The following is a 21,600-nucleotide window of genomic DNA, read 5'->3' on the forward strand; positions in this document are numbered from 1 at the left end:
CCAGAGTTACGATCCTCTAAGAAAAGCCAAAATTTTCACAACAACATTTGAGGTCCAAAATACAATATCTCGTAGTGGTGACGATGAAGACGTGGCATGGACGCGACAACTGGCACAGGAGATCAGTATGTGTGTGTGTGTGTGTGTGTGTGTGTGTGTGTGTGTGTGTGTGTGTTCATTTTAATTGGTCTCATTGTCTTTTTAATTTGCCTACCTTGAATATGGGGGACACTATCCTACATTTTAGAGACACAGTGCGGTTTCTGGGTCTCCTTTTTGACTCCAGATTGTCAGGGTTGCCATACCTGCGAGACTCGAAAGCCAGAACCCTGCAGGCACTGAACATCCTCAAGTGCCTGAGCCACAGGTCTTGGGGAGTGGACAGGACGCGTCTCCTCCAGTTTCATCAGGCTTTTGTGCATTCGCAGCTGGACTGCAGGTGCACAGTGTATGGGTCAGCGAGGCCCTCTTATTTGCGGATCCTTGATGCTGTCCGCCATGCGGGGATTTGACTGGCCATGTGTGCTTATCGGACCAGTCCCATACCCAGCCTCTGTGCTGAGGCCGGGGAACTGCCACTTACCATCTGGCGGCAGCTCCTTCTGGTGCGCCAGGTGTGTAAGTTTCTTACAGCTCCAACTTCACTCGCGACATTGTTGCACATCCACCCCTGGACCGCCTTTTTTCCCACCGTCCCCGAGCCACGATGTCGTTTGGGATCCGCCTGCAACATGTGCTGGAGCCCTCGGTGTGGAGGCCGTCTGGTCCCAAATCCAGGGTTTTAACAACTTGCCACCCTGGTTACTAGAGAAGCCCAGAGTGATTTTAGATTTTGCGTGGTACAAGAGAGACTGCACTCCTGCTTCCGTTTTTAATGCAACATTTTCTGCCATTTTACCAGAGCACCACGACTATGTAGCTGTTTTTACGGATGGATCAAAACAGAGGGATTCTGTTGGTTGCTTTGTTGTTTTTCCGGATCATGTCCTCAAGGTCCGACTGCCTCAAGCGTTTACTGTCTTTGACGCATGGTTGTCTGCGATCTTGTGGGCACAGGAGCACTCTTCCCGTCCTAAATTTCTTGTCTGTTTCAATTCACTCAGTGCCCTTCACTTGTAGCAACATTTGTATCCAGCAGATAAAATAGTCCAGACCATCCAGAGTGCCCTCCTCCTACTACAACGAATGGGGAAGGTGGTGGCTTTCTGCTGGGTTCCAGAGCACGTCGGCATTTCTGGGAGTGATAGGGCAGACCTCTCAGCCAAGGAGGCTTGCCTCGATCCGCAAGTATTCCAGTGTGCCATCCCCCAGCACACACTCACCTCGCTGTTGAGCTCTAGAGTCTTACGTCTGTGGGAGGAAGAGTAGCTGGAAATGGCTGACAACAAGCTCCGTTTAGTCAAGCCCACAACGCGTGTGTGGTGTACTTCCTTCCAGTCACATAGACGGGACGAGGTCCTCCTCACTCGTCTTCCCATAGGCCACAGTCCTATGACGCATGGCTTTTTGCTCCGGGGAGAGGACCCTCCAATACGTGGTGCTTGTTTCGTCCAGATCACTGTGCGCCACGTTTTATTGGATTGCGTTTTATTTCCTGACCAGCGGGCCGCGGCTGACTTGCCGCAGGATCTGCCATCCCCTTTACGAAATACTCAAACGAATGTGGTTAAAGTTTTAAAGTTCTGTGACTTGTCCAATGTTTTTGCCACTATTTTAGGGAGAGGATCTTAATTTGTTCACATGGAGACTGGCGCACCCATATTTTACATAAGTGGAGAGCCAGCAACAATTTACTGTGGCGGACTTGACGCTCCTTTCACGTTTTGCTTACATTTGATTTCCTTATGCAGTATTTTTCGTCTTTGCCCGCTGTGTTTGCGTGTATGATCTCATTTTTGCTAATTTTGTCCACATTCGTTTCTTTTAATGTGTGTCAGGGCGCTGATAACCTCGGCGTTGGGCGCTCGTAAGCCGCAACACACACATTCACACTTTATCAGACCCAATCAATTTGCATTCAAGCGGAAACTGTCCACCAAACCCCATCTTCTACATCATATACAACCTTAATGTATCAAACTACATATTTGATTTCTTTTTTTTTTTTTTTTTTTTGGCGTGGAGAAGGATTACTATCATGTAAAAATTACTGGTCAAAATTCATAACTTGGGCACAAAAAAGGGCGTCATTCCAGCTTGAAACACCTCGTGGATGGCTTCCCCCAGGGATCGGTATTGTCACCATTACTATTCGTCATCTGTGTGAAAGATTTCTAACTCTGCCGTGGCTAGTGCCCAGTACGCTGATGATAGCAGCCTGCTGACGGGCAGTCATCGAGTGACTGCAGTTATTTGGCGTCTTCATCAACAGCACATTACCACTGAACGGTGGGCTGCAGACAATGACATCACCCTTCACGCTGCCAAGACCCGCGCTTTAATGTTTACACGACAGCGTCCTGACCTGCGAGACAGGCTCACTCTTCACTCTAGAGAACTGGAATGGGCTGACCATGTCAAATGCTTCAGGTCATCCTGGACAGCAGACTCATCTCTCAACAACATGTCCAAGAGAAATGGGTTCAGATCCTTCGCCTCATCATATAACTGTACCCTCTGCTTGCCGGCACTGATATGCAAGTCCACACGAAACTTCGCCTCTTCCGAGCAACAGACCTCCCAATGATCTTGTATGGTTGTTCTCCATGAGGAACAGCGTGTCCTTCCAGTCTCTAATTCATTCAACGACTTCAGAACCGGTGCTTGCGTCTCATCCTGGAGGTACCGAGGTGGGCACGATTCACAGATCTACATCCTGAGCTATACCAAGAGTCGATCATATGCACCATCGAGTTGCTGTATAAGGCCGAACCCATGCTTCCGAACTCGAGACGCCTGGAATCCACGGGCTATGTCACGCGTCAGCGCTAGCACCGCATTATGGTGCCTCTTGCTCTCATTGAAGTTCCTTAATAACGTCAACACCAGTAACTTACCTGTAATAAGGGCTTAAGGATAATCAGCCCGCAGTCCTTATGACATAAATAAAAATATTGTTGCCCTTCTACCTACCACATAGAAATCCAGCTACAAAGTTAGTTGCACTTCAGTTTCACCAGACAGACCCAAACAAAAAATAGTGTTAGTCACTGGAAAAAAACTTTCTTTGCTAATGACAGCAAGATTCCAGTCACTGAAAAAACCAAAGAACTCCTTCAAGAGAATGCAAGGAAGTTTACAGTTGGCTACTATCCAAACTGAATGTACAGAAAACAAATGAATGATTTCAGTTTTAAGTGGGAAAATGACACTGTTAAATTAAATGGTTGCCGAAACATGCACGGCGTATTTCATTCCCGAGGCTACAAATGATCAGTATTCAATTTATCTAAATCCCGAAGTAAGAACACTATACATATATTTCAAATTCCGGATAAATTGATTGTGTAGATGAAATGAGTGTTTCCTCGCATTTCCTGGAAATCAGTCTCACGCAGAAGAAAGTTCGGGTGCTCCTAGATAAAGAGATCCGTACATGCCGTACATGAAAAATAATATTTCATATAAGAGTTTTGGGCGTGAAATGTCTAGCCTAACTATGACGCTCACATACAGGATTTTCTCAGTTAACCAGTCTCACATATCCAGGTCCAACTCAATTCTTTGTGACGTTCGGCGGTAACAGTCGCCAGCAATTTGAAATCAGCGACGAACATATAATAAGCGTCATTCATAAATAAATGAGATAGAAGTAAAACATTAACATTATGAAGGCTTTCGGAACATGGCCATATACATGAAATGTTCCATTAACATCGAGATCATTAGAGGCGGAGCCCTCCATCTGGGCAGTACGTGGGGCAGAGCGGCAGTAGTATGTTTCACAGAGGCCTCTGTAGATTCCGCTGAAGCCATCTCGCATAACAGCGACTTGAGCTCCCGCACTCCTTGATGTGAGTACATTCTCTTAGCCACTGCTCTTGTTTTAAAAAGGCATTGCGCGCCGAGTTTGTCTCTATTCCCAGCGGCGTGATTTTACTGCACGAAGGCCCTAAACGTGGCGACAGTGATTGAGAGGCGGTGTTGCCTCAAGTGATGTATGCAACGTCGCCACAAGACGGTGGCAAGACGTTTCTTGGCGTGATGGATGGGCTGACGAATCATGGGTTTCCTTGGCGGAACCATCTGAAGTCTGCAGGTTTGGAGGAAGACAAGTGCACACCACCGAACCAGCTTGCGTAACGGCCTGTTGTGAAATTTGCGGGTGGGGTTGTTACAGTGTGACCGGCTCCACTGCTTTTCAGCATGTATATAGCCGATATGCCTAGGACGAGATCCAAAATGTTCGGATATGCGGACGACTGGGCCTTGGCCACACAACATCGAGTGATGGAGGAAACTGAGATCACACTATCCAGCGATTTGACCACTCTAGGAAAATACTTCCGTGACTGGAGGCTCCAACCCAGCCCATCCAAAACAGAGGCCACTTGTTTCCACCCGAATAACAAATTAGCAAACAAAGAGCTCAAGATCCGCTTTGATGGCGGCATTCTTCCATATAATAGAACACCAAAGTATCTGGGCGTGACACTCGATAGAACATTGAGCTATAAACAACACCTTGTAAACACTGCTGAAAAAGTCAGAACTAGAAACAACATTGTCCAAAAGCTTTGTGGCACTAGTTGGGGGTCCACTGCCTCCGTTCTGCGTAGCTCTGCGCTAGGACTTGTCTATTCTGCAGCAGAGTACTGATCCCCAATATGGTTAAATAGTGCTCACATCAAGAAGGTAGATGCAGTCTTGAACAAAACGATGAGGATTATCTCTGGAACGATCAGGTCAACTCCTGTCCAATGGCTGCCTGTATTGAGCCATATCCCGCCGCCACATTTGCGCAGAGAACACGGACTTGTCAGGGAGTGTCGAAAAATCCAAAATAGCCCAGATCTTCCTATCCACACCCTGAGTTAATGGAATTGAGCAAAATAGATTGAAATCCAGACACCCCCCTCTCGCAAGTGCCAAAGATCTGGTAAAGAACGCTTTTATTCTTGAGGACCGCTGGAGAGAAGAATGGGAGGAAAAGACACCGCCTCAGGTTAACACCTTATTGGGAACATCTAACAGACCTCGGGGCTTTGACTTGCCCCGCAAAATCTGGTCTACCCTTAACAGGATCAGGACGAGCCACGGCCGTTGTGCGGACTCCTTGTACAAATGGAGCATAGTGCCATCACCACAGTGCGACTGCGGCGCCGACAGGCAGACAATTCACCATATCGTGGTAGAATGCCCTCTGAGGGCCTACCCTGGGCCAACAAGGGACTTCATGGATGCGACTAACAGTGCAATCGATTATATTTCTAACCTAGATGTTTGTTTGTGATATTGTAACTGTTTTGTGTGTTATGTACTTTTAGATTTTTCATACGTGATTTGTATTTGCCATACGCTAAATAAATAAAAAAATAAGTGTGACCGTATTTCTCGGAACGATTGTGTGGCCTGTTAGTTACGTACAGGCTTTAATGTTGTATGGTTCGCCTTCGCGATAATGTGTAAAATCATTTATAAAAACTGAAGCAATTTCTCAGCGAACATATAATCGTCGTTTTTACGAGGGTTATCAGGAAACTAAGGGAGTTTAGTAGGGAATGTCCCTAGGAGAAGTTGGTATCACTGCCGTGTAGCGAAAAGCCTGTGGAAGATACGAGCATTCGCAACAATCAGTAGCTGGTCGATTAGTGTTGTGGTGACTTAGAAACGAGCGTTCTCATTCCGGCTGCCACCAAGTAATAAATGCGCGCCATAATTCGCTACCTAAATGTTAAGGCCATCAACGCCGCTGCGATTCATCGCGAAATTGTTTCAGTTAATGGAGAGGGAGTAATTTCAAGGCAGCACGTGACGAAATGGGTGCGGAATTTCAATTTTGGAAGGACGGAAATTCACGATGAAGTCAGAAGCGGAAGACCGTCTGTTGTGACTGATGATGTAATGCAGAAAAGTGAAGAACGTCTTCTCTCTGACCGCCGTTCGATAACCGACGATCTGCATGCAGTTTATCCAAACATTTCACGAACTGTTGTTCGTAAAATCGTAACTGATGGACGAAATTATCGCAAGTTGCGTGCACAATGGGTGCCCAAGATGCTTACCGAAGCACACAAAATGAACAGTCAGTGCCGCTCGCGATTTTCTTTACCGTTTTGAGACTCAGAGCGAGGCTTTTCTCAACTACATAGAGACAGGAGATGTAACTTGGGTTTATCACCATACTCCAGAGAGTGTACGACAATCAATGCAGTGGCGCCATTCTCATTCTCCTTCAGCCAAAAAAATTCAAAACTCGACAAACAGCGAAGAAACTCATAGTGTCAGTGTTTTGCGACAGAAAATGGATTCTACTGGTTGATTTTTTTGGAAAGAAGTGAAACAATAAACGCTGCAATGTATGTGAGACCATGAAGAAACTTCGCAGAGCCATACAACCGTAGGGGATGCAGACAACGGGAGTCTATCTCCTTTATGACAACGCACGCCCGCACACAATGAGTTGTTGACTTCGTTTGGCTGGGATGTTTTAAGCCACCTCTCTCAAAGCCCCAGTCTCGCACCTAGTGACTATCATCTGTTCACTAAATTGAAGGAACACCTTCCTGGAAAACGAGATGTAAATCGAAGTAAAAAAGTGGCCGAAGAAGGCGGCGGGAGACGTCTATGACACAGGAATCAAAAATCTCGTCTCACCGATGACAAAATGTATTGGGGCAAATGGCGATTGTGTGGAAAAATAATGCATGGCCTGTACTACAATGCATGTAAATTTTATCGAAATAAATTCATTTTTTGTACTTCAAAAAATTCGTGTAACCTAACTTCCCGGATTAGCCTCGTACACACTCACTGCAAAACAGTACTGCAGTCACGGCAAACGATTATTCAAATCTTCAGTCCTTTCGTTGGTGAGGAACTGGACGGAAGATTGCCGATTTGTCGGAACGAACTTACAAACGCTACTCTGTCTTCAGACATGAAACAATACACTGAGTTAACAAAATTCATGAGGCAGCGATATGCCCGTATATAGATGGTGATAGTATCGCGGGCAGTGCAGTAGCGGAGCTGTTATTTGTACTCAAAGTGACTCCTGTGAAAAGTTTTGGCTCTGAGCACTATGGGACTTAACATCTGTGGCCATCAGTCGTTAAAAGTTTTCCAACATGATTAAGGCTGCACGACGGGAATTAAGACACTTCGCGGAATGGCAGTTGGAGCAAGACGCATGGGATATTCCATCTCAAAAATCGTCAGAGAATTCAATATTCCGAGATACACAGTGTCAAGAGTGTGCTGGGAACGTCAAATTTCAGCCATTAGTTCTCACTAAGGACAACGCAGTGGCCGAGAGCCTACACTTAACGACCGAGAGCAGCATCGTTTTCGTGAAGTTGTCAGAACTAACAGACAAGCAACGCCGCGTGAAATAGGCGCAGAACTCAATATGGGACGTACGATGAACATATCCGTTGCGACATTGCGGCGAAATTAGGCGTTAATCGGCTATGACAGCAGACGACTGACGCGAGTGCCTCTGCTAAAAGCATGACATCGCCTGCAGCGCCTCACCTGGTCTCATGACCATGTCAGTTGCTCCCTAGACGACTGGAAAATTGTGGACTGATCTGAGTCTTGATTTCAGTTGGTAAAAGCTGATGGTAGGGTCCGAATGTGGCGCAAGCCCCACGAAGCCATGGATCCAAGTTGTCAACAACTGACTGTGCGAGCTGGTGGTGGTGGTGGTGCCACAATGGTGTGAGCCTCGTTTACATGGGAAGGACCGGGTCCTCTGGTCGAATTGGGCCGCGCGGGATTAGCCGAGCGGTCTGAGGCGCTGCAGTCCTGGACCGTGCAGCTGATCCCGGCGGAGGTTCGGGTCCACCCTCGGGCATGGGTGTATGTGTTTGTCCTTAGGATAATTCAGGTTAAGTAGTGTGTAAGCTTAGGGACTGGTGACCTTACCAGTTACGTCCCATAAGATTTCTCGCACATTTGAACATTTGGTCGAATTGAACCTATCATTGACTGGAAATGGCTAAGTCCGGCTACCTGGAGACCATTTGCAGCCATTCGTGACTTCATTTTTACGGATGACAATGCGCCATGTCACCAGGCCACAAATGTTCGCGATTAGTTTGAAGTGTATTCTGGATAGTTCAAGCGAATGATTTGGCTACTCTGATCGTCCGAATGGAATCCCATCGGACATTTTATGGGACAAAATAGAGAGGTCAGTTCGTTCACGGAATCGTGCTCCGGCAACACTTTCGCAGTTATGGACGGCTGTAGTGGAAGCATAACTCAATATTTCTGCAGCGGACTTCCGTCGAGTTGTTGCATTACGATGGGCGAAAGAAGGTCCGACATGATATCAGGAGGTATCCAATGGCTATTGTTACCTCAGTGTATGTTTTTATCACTTGAGAGTTGTAAACTTTTTTTAAAAAAAATCTCATTTTGTTCGTTGCATCTGCTCGGGGCGGACGTCGTAAGACATCCGTTTAAGTTCGTTGTTGATCGATTAACTTCAGTTTTTTTTATTACAGAGGGAGCTAACCCTCTGACCGAACACGCTGAGCTACCGTGCCGGCTAAAGAAGAACCTTATATGAATTAGGTCTTTGTATTGCATTTAATTATTAGAAGGATGCTGTTGGTTCCGTTGGACGAAATCTTTTGTCTGTGGTTATTTGCTAGTCACTCAGTTGTGCAGCACTGGGGAATTCTTATTTGAGGCTCAGTAGCGAGCAGTTGAGTTTTTCAGAGAATGAGATTTGTTTTTCTGTGAAACAGGGAGAAGCTATCTGGAATATTTTATTACGGAGATAAAAACTCATTTATAATTATATCTCGTTCTTTATTCGGACGGAGAAAATTTTGTAGGAATTTCAAGGTAACCACCGAATGCGCAAGATTGATTTGTCTGTTTGCCAGAACTATTAATTGAAGAAAATCTTTGTCCCTTATATAACTAATAACACCCAAGTTTAGTGTTAATTTTATCTCTTTATTTACATTATCTCACAAATAACGCAACTGGTTGAAATATTTGTAATTTTTGTAATGAGAGAATTCTGTAATTGTTAGATGGAGGGAAGTCTTTTTGGTAATAATTAGAGTTTCATTTTTCAAGAATGATTTTCTTTCGAGTAAAGCCCACCTCCGTGATTATACAGGGTTTACATAAAGTCCGGGAACGCATGACCGGATGTCAACGAAATACAACGTAGTGGTCACCGACAAAGCGACCAGCTCCGTGCAGTTGTCGTGCCACTGTGGAGCATGGGATTGCGTGCCTTGTAGTCCTGTTAAATGTGGTTGGAACGGCACCTGCTGTTTGACGTTGGTCCCTTTTTGCCGGCTGCAACAGTGTCGCGGCCGTCTGCTGCTGTCGTTGACCACAGCCGCCCACCTCCGCTCCTGCCGACACCAGTGCATGTGCTTCCGAACGCTCCCTACGCTCGTAAGCAATGCTGTGGACGATACCAAACTCCTGGGCTGCTTTTGTCGCACTTCGTCCTCTTTCCAGTTTCCCGATGGTTCTTTCCCGTAGGAAATCATCCAAATGTTACCTCTGGGCCACGTTTTAATGAAGGACACCAGCACAGTGCACAAAAACTGCTCACTGATTGATAAACATTGACTTTTCCCGTTCCTTCAACTGTCTCGTATTGCGGGGAGAGTCCCATTTGACACTACAGTCACGCTAACCTCAAGCATTTGATGTCCAGTTTTCTGTGCACGACGGGAAGACCTCCGTTAACACGCTCCCGCACTGCCATTCATTTCCACCGAGTTATTAACGTGTTGCGTTACTTTATCTACCACGTCCTCAAGTTTTTCAGAGCAGTGTACTTTCAGGAGCGCGTCACGTGTCTGCAACGCTTCCAGGCGGCATTCAGTCTCGTGGTAGGCTGTAGTCATGAAGCTTATAGTAATGAAGACTGCTGAAGGAAAAGTTATCGTATTTATCTATTAGTATTCTTGTTCCAGGATATAGTGCACGGACAGCACCACCACGCTATGTGTTGTGACGTCAGAAGAATTTGACACAAGTCTGTGTTTGAGGTGTTAGGCGCTCGAGAGAACAGGCTCTTGTACGAGGTGCATTCAAGTTCTAAGGCCTCCGATTTTTTTTCTCCGGACTGGAAAGAGATAGAAACATGCTCATTGTTTTAAAATGAGGCCGCGTTCATTGTCAATACGTCCCAGAGATGGCAGCACCGTACGGCAGATGGAATTTTACCGCCAGCGGCCAGAATGAGAACTGTTTTAAATACTTAAAATGGCGACGTTTTCCTCACTTGAACAGCGTGCAATCATTCGTTTTCTGAATTTTCGTGGTGTGAAACCAATTGAAATTCATCGACAGTTGAAGGAGACATGTGGTGATGGAGTTATGGATGTGTCGAAAGTACGTTCGTGGGTGTGACAGTTTAATGAAGGCAGAACATCGTGTGACAACAAACTGAAACAACCTCGGGCTCGCACAAGCCAGTCTGACGACATGATCGAAAAAGTGGAGAGAATTGTTTTGGGGGATCACCGGATGACTGTTGAACAGATCGCCTCCAGAGTTGGCATTTCTGTGGGTTCTGTGCACACAATCCTGCATGACGACCTGAAAATGCGAAAAGTGTCATCCAGGTGGGTGCCACGAATGCTGACGGACGACCACACGGCTGCCCGTGTGGCATGTTGCCGAGCAATGTTGACGCGCAACGACAGCACGAATGGGACTTTCTTTTCGTCGGTTGTGACAATGGATGAGACGTGGATGCCATTTTTCAATCCAGAAACAAAGCGCCAGTCAGCTCAATGGAAGCACACAGATTCACCGCCACCAAAAAAACTTCGGGTAACCGCCAGTGCTGAAAAAATGATGGTGTCCATGTTCTGGGACAGCGAGGGCGTAATCCTTACCCATTGCGTTCCAAAGGGCACTACGGTAACAGGTGCATCCTACGAAAATGTTTTGAAGAACAAATTACTTCCTGCACTGCAACAAAAACGTCCGGGAAGGGCTGCGCGTGTGCTGTTTCACCAAGACAACGCCCCCGCACATCGAGCTAACGTTACGCAACAGTTTCTTCGTGATAACAACTTTGAAGTGATTCCTCATGCTCCCTACTCACCTGACCAGGCTCCTAGTGACTTTTGGCTTTTCCAACAATGAAAGACACTCTCCGTGGCCGCACATTCACCAGCCGTGCTGCTATTGCCTCAGCGACTTTCCAGTGGTCAAAACAGACTCCTAAAGAAGCCTTCGCCGCTGCCATGGAATCATGGCGTCAGCGTTGTGAAAAATGTGTACGTCTGCAGGGCGATTACGTCGAGAAGTAACGCCAGTTTCATCGATTTCGGGTGAGTAGTTAATTAGAAAAAAAATCGGAGGCCTTAGAACTTGAATGCACCTCGTACACAGGGAGCTAGATGGAACTGACACGGCACTGCTAAGAAAGGCTTTTACCATCTTCCGTGCATTCTTAGATGAAATCCAACAGGCCATTTGATACTTGGTTTGATAGCTGGCAATCTGCTGCCATCACTGTGGTGCGAGGGAGGGGATGGGGGGAGGGGTTGCAGGGAAGAGGTAGAGACTACAAAGAGTCTTTCTATGTATGGGCTTCATGGGGTTGGAGGCATAAGTTTAAGTAATAAGTTAGAACGTCAAGCCTAATGCTCAACTTTTGCTGCATGAAAAACCGAAATGTAGTACCGGTAAGCGATAGACTTTTTACCTTTCATCATTTTCTGAGTAGTGTCAGCCTAAAGGTTTAAAATTATCTGTAATGTTTGCTGCAAGTCGCTAAGTGCTCTCTTTCTCAAATACTGGACGAACAGAGCGTAATTTGAGCGCTGTGAGGTACATTGTCTCACGACGTATTCGTATACATAGTTCCTAACTGCAGTACTTGTCTTACTTCGGTAAGCCTTTAATATAACATTATGCCTCTTAATGAGTAGATTATGACAGCATTTTGAATTTTTAAATTTGGCGAAAAAACACTTTAGCCATTTTAAATCAAATTTTCCTTACCCCTCGAAGCCGTTAGATAGGCAACCTGCAGCTGGCTTGTGCACAATGAACCATACTGGACTCGCATTCGAGATGACAGTGGTTCAAATCCTATCGGCCCATTCTCACTTATTTTTCAGGTGCTTTCTCTAAAACGCTTAAGGCCATTGCCGGGGCTGTTCCTTTGAAAAGAACACACCGAATTCCTTCCCCTTACTCAATTTGAGTTCGTGCTACATCTCTAACGACCTTGTCGTCGAAGGGACGTTAAACCCTAATCTCTCTTCCTTCCTTGGATTAGCGCCAGTGTAGTAGTGAGTGTTATGGATGAGTTTGGAAACGAAATGAAGGGATAAGATGTAATTCGATGAAAGAAAATCTCTGAAATCGGACGAAAAAGCCCTCATAGTCAACCGTCATCATCCGACGGGCGAATCATTAACTACGCCACATCTCTTTACTCGATGGGACGTGGAGGAAGTGTTTCGCACTGAACACAAGACACTGACGCGAAGTTTGCACCTGCTCGCTATCCATAACACACTGACTTCAAAGACATGAAGGTGACAGGTTCCGATTTGCGATCATTAATATGGTACACAATAGCATTCTTTCCCACATTCGCGTAGGCAAATGTCGGGCTGTTTTCCCATATCCACCTGTGATATTCAATATACGGTCAGCTAAAATAAGAAAACAGACGATTCAGAGGCGGATGGCGAGAAAAACTTTCCTTACTTAGAACCTTTGAGAAGACACGTCAAATCTGCATCCATAAGATTACTCTTGCAGTTCACGCTTAATTGTTTGGCACGAGGTTCATATAAACACTTTTAAGACTACTTGTCAACCTCCCACTTTCGAACAGCACGTGGAAAACTGAACACGTAAAGCTTACGATTTCTCTTGCGTCATTATGATGGGTGTTTCTCCCTAAGTAGATGGGAGGCAACAAAATATTTTGGCACTCGGAGGAGAAAGTTAGTGACTTCAGTACAAAACGAGCCGATCTTCTTCGAACTTTTTCGATGTCCTTCGCCAATACTATCTCGAAAGGATCCTATACTGCTCAGCATTACTCCGGAAAAGGACAAACAAACGTAGTGCAAGGAGTCTCTCTGGTAGAACTGTTGCATTTTCCAAGTGTTCTGCCAATAAAACGAAATTTTTTGTTCGCTTCTCACAATATTTTGTACGTAATGATTTCAATTTAAGTTATAGGCAATATTGTAATCCCTATATCCTCAGCTGAATCGTCAACCGTTAAATTTGCGCGATTTACCGTGAAACCGAGGTTTTCTACAGTTGGAGTCCCGTACGATGGCGGTCGAGTTTAGTCTTGCTCTGCGCACGCGCAAACAAAGTTGACACTCGGCGCAGTGGCTGATGGGAGCGACCGTACAGGCATTTCCCATTTACAGTCGCTGCCGTCAATCACCGTGCCGAATGTCAACTTTGTTTGCGCGAATGTCCCGCATTCTTCGTAAGCCAGTGAGCGTTTAGTAGTAGTGTGAGCGTTCTGCCGTTAGTACCGTAGCTAATGCGTGCAGCAAGTGTGATCGTAGCGAGTTGCTTAACGAATTACTGTTCCATCTGTTGTGAGTTGTCATCGCTGGTGGTGGCGGTAAGTGGTAAATTCTGCAGAAACATGCGAGAGATATAACTTGCGCATTCGCGTACCGCAACTTTCGTTTCGAATCGTGAAACCCCGTCCGTCGTTTGGAATCGTCAATAACGCAACGTATGTGCCTCGACATGCGCGAAACGCCATCGTTCGTGGATCGGATTATAGTACTCATGTACAGGACATCACAAATATCATTATTTGCGGTCAAATGCAGTTCGTTTCGATCTCCTAATGACTTTACCAGACGATAAACGACACAGTCATCTTCAAACACTCCAAGAGGGCTGCTCGGATTGTCTCCTTTATCGTTTAAATAGATTAAGAACAGAAGAGGGGCTATAACTCTTCCCGTGGAAAGCCCCAGACATGACTTCGGTTACACTAGTTGACTTCCCACCTGTGACCTTTCAGGCGGGAAATGAACCCAATCGCACAGCTGAAAAACTCAACATTGCGGCAGCAGGAGGGACATGCGAATACAGAATTAAAATAATAAAACAACAGCTAAACCGTAGATGGGCAACTGTTCATCAGACGTCGGCACCGCCACAGTGAGACAAACACTGAACGAACATAAGAAGACAGGCGTCCATTTTGGTAATCAGGAGTTGTTCACCACCGTTTCTCTTCACCTTGTGGGCCAAGACCTATTGAACAATTATTCCACTTTCATGATTCTTCTAATCGACTAGCTTGAATGTCACCGAATGTACGCGATTCAACAGTTTAGATTATGAACACGGATTGTACATGATCATCGCTGTAGTAGAGTAATAAAAGCGAATACATTTCGGTGGAAATTTGGAGATAATAAATGTTTATTCCCAGAATCCATGGAAATAACAGTCAGAAAGAAAGACTGCAGTTTAACGTCTCTTCTAAGAAGAGATCATTAGTGTTTGGAGAAGATTGGGAAACGAATTACGCAATGGTCTATTGACAGTAACCATTTCAGAATACGCCTTCGTGGAGCAGTACAATGATAGATGAATAAAAGAATACGATGATTTCTGCAACATAAATATGGATGTCGTAAGAGTCGTTTAGTAACAAATTTATTCGTTATAGTCGATGGCTGAATATTTCTAGCTCGAATGGACAGGGAAAATATGTATCTAGTAGTAGTTTTATTGAGCCGTGGATCACTTTTACATAGTGTGGGATATTTCACAGTATTACAATTTCAGATAAAAGCACGTAATTCACATAAAGAAGCAATTACATACATACACGTCTAGTACAACCAGGATTGGACAGGTAGTCAACCGTGGCATTACAGTAACAAAGTTCCGGCATTTGCAAGAATTAAATGGATGAATGTTTTTTTGGGGGGGAGGTGGGGGGGAGGGGACCAAACAGCGAGATCATCGGTCCCATCGGATTAAGGAAGGACGGGGAAGGAAGTCGACCGTGCCCTTTCAAAGGAACCATCCCAGCATTTGCCTGAAGCGATTTACGGAAATCACGGAAAAGCTAAATCAGGACGGCTGGACGCAGGTTTGAACTATCATCCTTCCGAATGAGAGTCCAGTGTGCTAACCACTGCGCCACTTCTCTCCGTCCCGGCATTCGCCTGAAGAAATTTAGAGGAATTTCGTGAAACGTAAACCAGGATGACAAGTTGGGTATTTGACCCTCCATACACCGAAAACAAGATCACTAAGCTTAAAACAGCGTAACCTCATTCGGTTTATCGCTAGTGTAAAATACTGCCTTATTTATACATTCCTGGAACGAAGTTATTTCATAATGTAAATAGCTGATGTTACACTATTCATTAATTTCTGAACTCGAATCACTGCACACACTACGCAAAAAAAAAAAAAAAAAAAAAAACGGTGTGGTCGCACAAAGAAAAAACACTTTTCTCACATGGCATACTGAACGCCATGGATCGAGGCAGTGAGGTTGATGCAGTGTTTATCGATTTACGAAAACATGTGACGCAGTACCACACCTAGGCTTGTTATCAAATTACGCCTGCATGGGGTATCAACTGTCAAGCAAAATTTACGACTGGATTGAGGATTCTTTGATAGGGAGGGCACACCAAGTTATCTTGGATGGAGAGTAATCGACACACGTAGAAGTAACTTTGGGTGTGCCGCAGGTAAGTGTGTTGGATCTGTTGCTGTTCATGTTGAATAGTAATAACCTCGTGGGATAACATTAATAGTAACCTCAGACTTTTTGCAGATGCTGCAGTTACCTGTGGTGAAGTACAGTCTGCAAGTAGCTGCACAAACATTCAGTCAGATCTTAGTTAGTTTTCAAAGCCTTGCAAAGACTGGCAACCTGCTTTAAATGTAAAACTGTGCATATCTCAAAACGAAAGCACTTTTTATCCTGTGATTATAGCGGCTGGAACTGGTCAGCTCTTACAAATACTGGGGTATAAGACATTGTAGCATGGAACGACCACAAAGTCCCAGTCGTGGATAAGGCAGGAAGCAGACTTCGGTTTATTGATAGAATATCAGGCAAATGCAATCACTCTACAAAGAAGACTGCTTCGTGCGACGCAGTCTACAGTATAGCTCAAGTGTGTGGCGCCGTACCAAATACGATTAACAGGGGAGGAGGACAGCACGAAAGGTGACGGGTTTATCTGACCCGCGAGAGAGTGTTACAGAGACGTTGAAAGAACTGAAGTAGCACGCTCTTGGTGTTCCCGAAGGATCGCAGGGGCAAGATCAGATTGATTACAGCGCGCACAGAGGCATTTAAGCAGTCATTCTTCCCACGCTCTATAGGTGAATGGAAGGAGAAAAAAAGCCTTAATTACTGGAACAGTGGAACGTACGCTTTGCCACACACTTCACAGTGGTCTATAGGAGAGTGGATGTAGATGCCATGCAACCAGGAAACGAAGCTAAGATGTACGAGTTCTAGCGCAGCAGCGGGCAAGGAGGTGTAGTGCCACAGAGTAACATATAGTGCGCTGCGTGTGAGTGGATTACCTGAGCGGCTCAGAGCAGGTCGTAAAAAGGCCCGCAGGAGCGAAGAGCGCGCGCGTGGTGTGTGCGCCGACCACTTGTGGACTGTGGCGAGCGACCGAGCCGCGCCGGCTCTGCCGTGCCCGTGTGGAGGGGATGGGGTCTGCGGGGGTGGGGGGGTGAGCGGGGGGGGGGGGGGAGCGCTAGCGCTAGCGCTACCACGACGCGTTCTCCGCTGACGACATGCGGTGCGTAGCACGCGGCGCCGAAGGTTTCGTTCTCCGGCCTGTCTCTAGGGCCGGTATTACACTATCAAATTTCTTTGTCCAATATCTTTGTCAAAGATATTTGATAGTGTAATAGGGACTTTGTCAAATGTCGTCCAATATTTGATCAAATCTAGGGCCTCGCTGTATATTTGATCAAAGAAACCGCTTGTCTTCTGTTCACTGTAATGTGACATGTTACCATATGGAGCATTAGCATCGCTGCAGCGTTCTGTCGTCTGTAGTGTTTTTATAACCATTGCCGGTAAATACAATTGGTGTGTGCCGACAACTACAAAATTAATAAAGATGTCTGAAGCTGATGAGGCGCTTTACAACGTGAGGCACCCTGAATACAAAAATAGATTAAGAAGATTGGAGACCTGACCAGAACTGACCTGACTTAACCTAACCTAACATAACATAACATAACATAACCCTCTCCTATAGCAAGGAATCGGAGTGTTACAACGAGCCTGTCTTCTGAAGATGTAGCAGTTCTTAAGTGAATATTGTGCTTTGTGATATGAGGATACACTTCATTGAGCACATACAGAAATGTATGCTCATCCATACTTAAGTAATTGATGTGCGACTTGACGTCTTCCACTGTAAGCTCACGTAACAAGTTTTATTGAATGCTTCTATCATGTCGTCGTAAAACCCACGGCTTCACCCAGATTAGATTAGTTTTTCGTTCCATAGATCCGTGCTGAGGAGATCCTCGTGGATGTGGAACATGTCGATTTTTTTAAAGCTGAAATAACAATACTAATAGTATGAATAAATACAATACACCATTTGTTTCTATTAAAAATTTCGCCAATGGAGTAGAAGGAGTTGGTTAGTAGTAAGTTTTTCAGGCTCCTTTTAAACTGATCTTCATTTCTAACTAAATTTTTTATGTTTCCTGGCAAATTATTGAAGATGAGTGTTCCTGAGTAGTGGACCCCTTTTTGAACTATAGTAAGTGCTTTTAAGTCCTTGTGCAGATCATGTTTGAACTGAGTTGTTTGTTGGAAAAAGAGATATATTATTTACGACAAATTTCATTAAGAAGTAAACATACTGAGAGGCAGTAGTTAGTATATCCAGTTCTTTGAAGAGGTTTCTGTAGGACGTCCGTGAATCTACTCCACAAATAATACGTATTACACGCTTTTGGACTCTGAAAACTTTTGTTTGACTTCAAGATTTACCCCAAAATAATATCCCATATGACATTATGGAATGAAAGTAGGCAAAGTATGCAAGCTGTTTCATTTTTATGTTGCCTATGTCTGCTAACACTCGAATTGAAAATACAGATTTGTTAAGGCCTTTCTGCAGTTCTGTGGTGTGCTCCTCCCAACTGAATTTATTATCAAGTTGTAATCCCAGGACTTTGAGACTGTCAACCTCGTATGTATGGTTCCATTTTTCCCCCACTTCTTTTCCGCATGTGCATACAATGCAATTGGGGTACGTACAACTGCTGCGGTTAATAACAAGTTGTTGTCAGCCATCTTGAACTTTGACGAAAAATTTGATGACAGCGCTACGTCAAAGATCTTTGTCAAATATATTGGACGGAATATTGGATCACATCTTTGATGAAATGTTTGACAAAGAAATTTGATAGTGTAATACCGGCCTAGTCGACAGTTCATCTACTGTGCGCTAACGGGCTCACAAGGGGGCGTTTCGGAATGGCCCTCTACGACAAGCCGAGTACAGAATGTCTGCGGAGAGCCGGCCAGTGTGGCCGAGCGGTTCTAGGCGCTTCAGTCTGGAACCGCGCGACCGCTACGGTCGCAGGTTAGAATCCTGCCGCGGGCATGGATGTGTGTGATGTCCTTAGGTTAGTTAGGTTTAAGTAGTTCTAAGTTCTATGGGACTGATGACCTCAGATGTTAAGTCCCATAGCGCTCAGGGCCATTTGAACCATTTGTCTGCGGAGAACTTTCCAGCTAGGTTCAAAAACGGTTCAAATGCCTCTGAGCACTATGGGACTGAAAGCGCCTAGAACCGCTCGGTCACAGCGGCCGGCTCCAGCAAGGTAAAGTGGCCCATTCACACGCTCATTTCACCTGCCACAGACGCGGTTCGGATGCTCACGAGTATTTGTTAGCAAACCACAGAACGTTTGGCAAGGAGACTCAGAAAGGGAATTACCCCCCACCCCTCCCCCTCCAAGAAACAACAACAACAAAGAGCCTCAGTTCCTGTACTAGGTGCAGACAACTAAAAGAAGTACTATTCTCCTCATTTACATATTTTGCCTCGCCACGGTGGACGGTCCTGTCATTGAAATACTTACACCAATGAACGCACACTTTTGTGAAATCTAGTATCGTTGTGAGAGCTTGTTCTTATTATACACTAGAGCCAAAAGAAAAGAACGACGCACCTCGATGCAATTATCTGAATGGAACGGAAATCGGTAGATGTCATTTACACTACTGGCCATTAAAATTGCTACACCAAGAAGAAATGCAGATGATAAACGGGTATTCATTGCACAAATATATTATACTAGAACTGACATGTGATCACATTTTCACGCAATTAGTGTGCATAGATCCTGAGAAATCAGTACCCAGAACAACCACCTCTGGCCGTAATAACGGCCTTGATACGCCTGGGCAATGAGTCAAACAGAGCTTGGATGGCGTGTACAGATACAGCTGCCAATGTTGCTTCAACACGATACCACAGTTCATCAAGAGTAGTGGCTGGCGTATTGTGACGAGCCAGTTGCTCGGCCACCATTGACCAGACGTTTTCAGTTGCTGAGAGGTCTGGAGAATGTGCTGGCCAGGGCAGCAGTCGAACATTTTCTGTATCCAGAAAGGCCCGTACAGGACCTGCAACATACTCGTGCATTATCCTGCTGAAATGTAGGGTTTCGCAGGGATCGAATGAAGGGTAGAGCCACGGGTCGTAACACATCTGAAATGTAACGTCCACTGTTCAAAGCGCCGTTAATGCGAACAAGAGGTGACCGAGACGTGTAACCAATGGCACCCCACGCCATCACGCCGGGTGATACGCCAGTATTACGATGACGAATACGCGCTTCCAATGTGCGTTCACCGCGATGTCACTAAACACGCATGCGACCATCATGATGCTGTGAACAGAACCTGGATTCATCCGAAAAAAATGACGTTTTGCCATTCGTGCACCCAGGTTCGTCGTCGAGTACACCGTCGCAGGCGCTCCTGTCCGTGATGCAGCGTCAAGGGTAACCGCAGCCGTGGTCTTCGAGCTGATATTCCATGCTGCTGCAAACGTCGTCGAACTGTTCGTGCAGATGGTTGTCGTCTCGCAAACGTCCCCATCTGTTGACTCAGGGATCGAGACGTGGCTGCACGATCTGTTACAGCCATGCGGATAAGATGCCTGTCATCTCGACTGCTAGTGATACCAAGCCGTTGGCACCCGGAACGGCGTTCCGTATTACCCTCCTGAGCCCACCGATTCCATATTCTGCTAACAGTCATTGGATCTCGACCAACGCTTGCAACAATGTCGCGATACGATAAACGGCAGTCGCGATAGGCTACAATTCGACCTTTATCAAAGTCGGAAACGTGATGGTACGCATTTCTCCTCCTTACACGAGGCATCACAACAACGTTTCACCAGGCAATGCCGGTCAACTGCTGTTTGTGTATGAGAAATCGGTTGGAAACTTTCCTGATGTCAACACGTTGTAGATGTAGCCACCGTCTCCAACCTTGAGTGAATACCCTGAAAAGCTGATCATTTGCATGTCACAGCATCTTCTTCCTGTCAGCTAAATTTCGCGTCTGTAGCACGTCATCTTTGTGGTGTAGCAATGTTAATGGCCAGTAGTGTATATCTACATACAAACAAATTATTACAGTTTCAGAAAAATTTGATGAGTTATTCAAGCGAAAGAGCCTCACAGACTGAGCAAGTCATTAGCGTGATGGTCCGCCTCGGGCCTTCATGCAAGCAGTTATTCGACTTGACAATGATTAATAGAGATTTTCAGGTTAGAGAAACTCTCTCTTGAGATCAAAGACGATTTACCTGATAAATTAGCCAAGATGTCCTCGGAGAACGTTCGTCTTCGCAGATCATAAACAGAAAAGGTTCATATAACTTTAGTATACTGCAATGGCGTCCAAGGAAAGGTCCCAGCATTAGTATCGCTTACTGAAGGCTATATTGCACAGATAGTATTAGGAATAGAAAATTGGTTGAAACCAGTCGTTAATGACAACGAAATCCTAAGTTCAGATAGGACTATTTATCGTATGGATGAGTTAGTCACCAATGGTGGCGGCGTATTTATTGCAGTAAAGAATACAATAAAGTCTAGCAAGGTTATCACAGATCCCGATTGTGAATTAAATGGTTCAAATGGCTCTGAGCACTATGGGACTTAACTTCTGAGGTCATCAGTCCACTAGAACTTAGAACTACTTAAACCTAACTAACTTAAGGACATCACACACATCCATGCCCGAGGCAGGATTCGAACCTGCGACCGTAGCGGTCGCGCGGTTCCAAACTGTAGCGCCTAGAACCGCTCGGCCACCCCGGCCGGCGATTGTGAATTTATCTCGGTGAAGTTCAGTATCAACCATCGGTCAGAAATGGATGCTTTTTTAGACCGGGTGGGTCAGGAGCTTCAGACAGAACTTGCAGAATACCTTCACCGAGGAGTCAAGCA

At 45.4% G+C, this 21,600-nt stretch overlaps 1 protein-coding gene across 1 annotated transcript in view; it reads right to left on the minus strand.

Moving 5' to 3' along the window:
- LOC126191568 (facilitated trehalose transporter Tret1-like) overlaps positions 1-16,741 on the minus strand; it is a 279,926-nt gene extending 263,185 nt beyond the window's left edge. Inside the window, exon 1 of the mRNA XM_049932489.1 lies at positions 16,672-16,741. The gene's annotated coding sequence lies outside the window, so the exon portion shown is untranslated. The remainder of the gene's footprint in view (positions 1-16,671) is intronic.
- Positions 16,742-21,600: the final 4,859 nt, after the last annotated feature.

This window comes from Schistocerca cancellata, chromosome 6, assembly GCF_023864275.1.
Source record: "Schistocerca cancellata isolate TAMUIC-IGC-003103 chromosome 6, iqSchCanc2.1, whole genome shotgun sequence".
Classification (NCBI taxonomy): domain Eukaryota; kingdom Metazoa; phylum Arthropoda; class Insecta; order Orthoptera; family Acrididae; genus Schistocerca; species Schistocerca cancellata.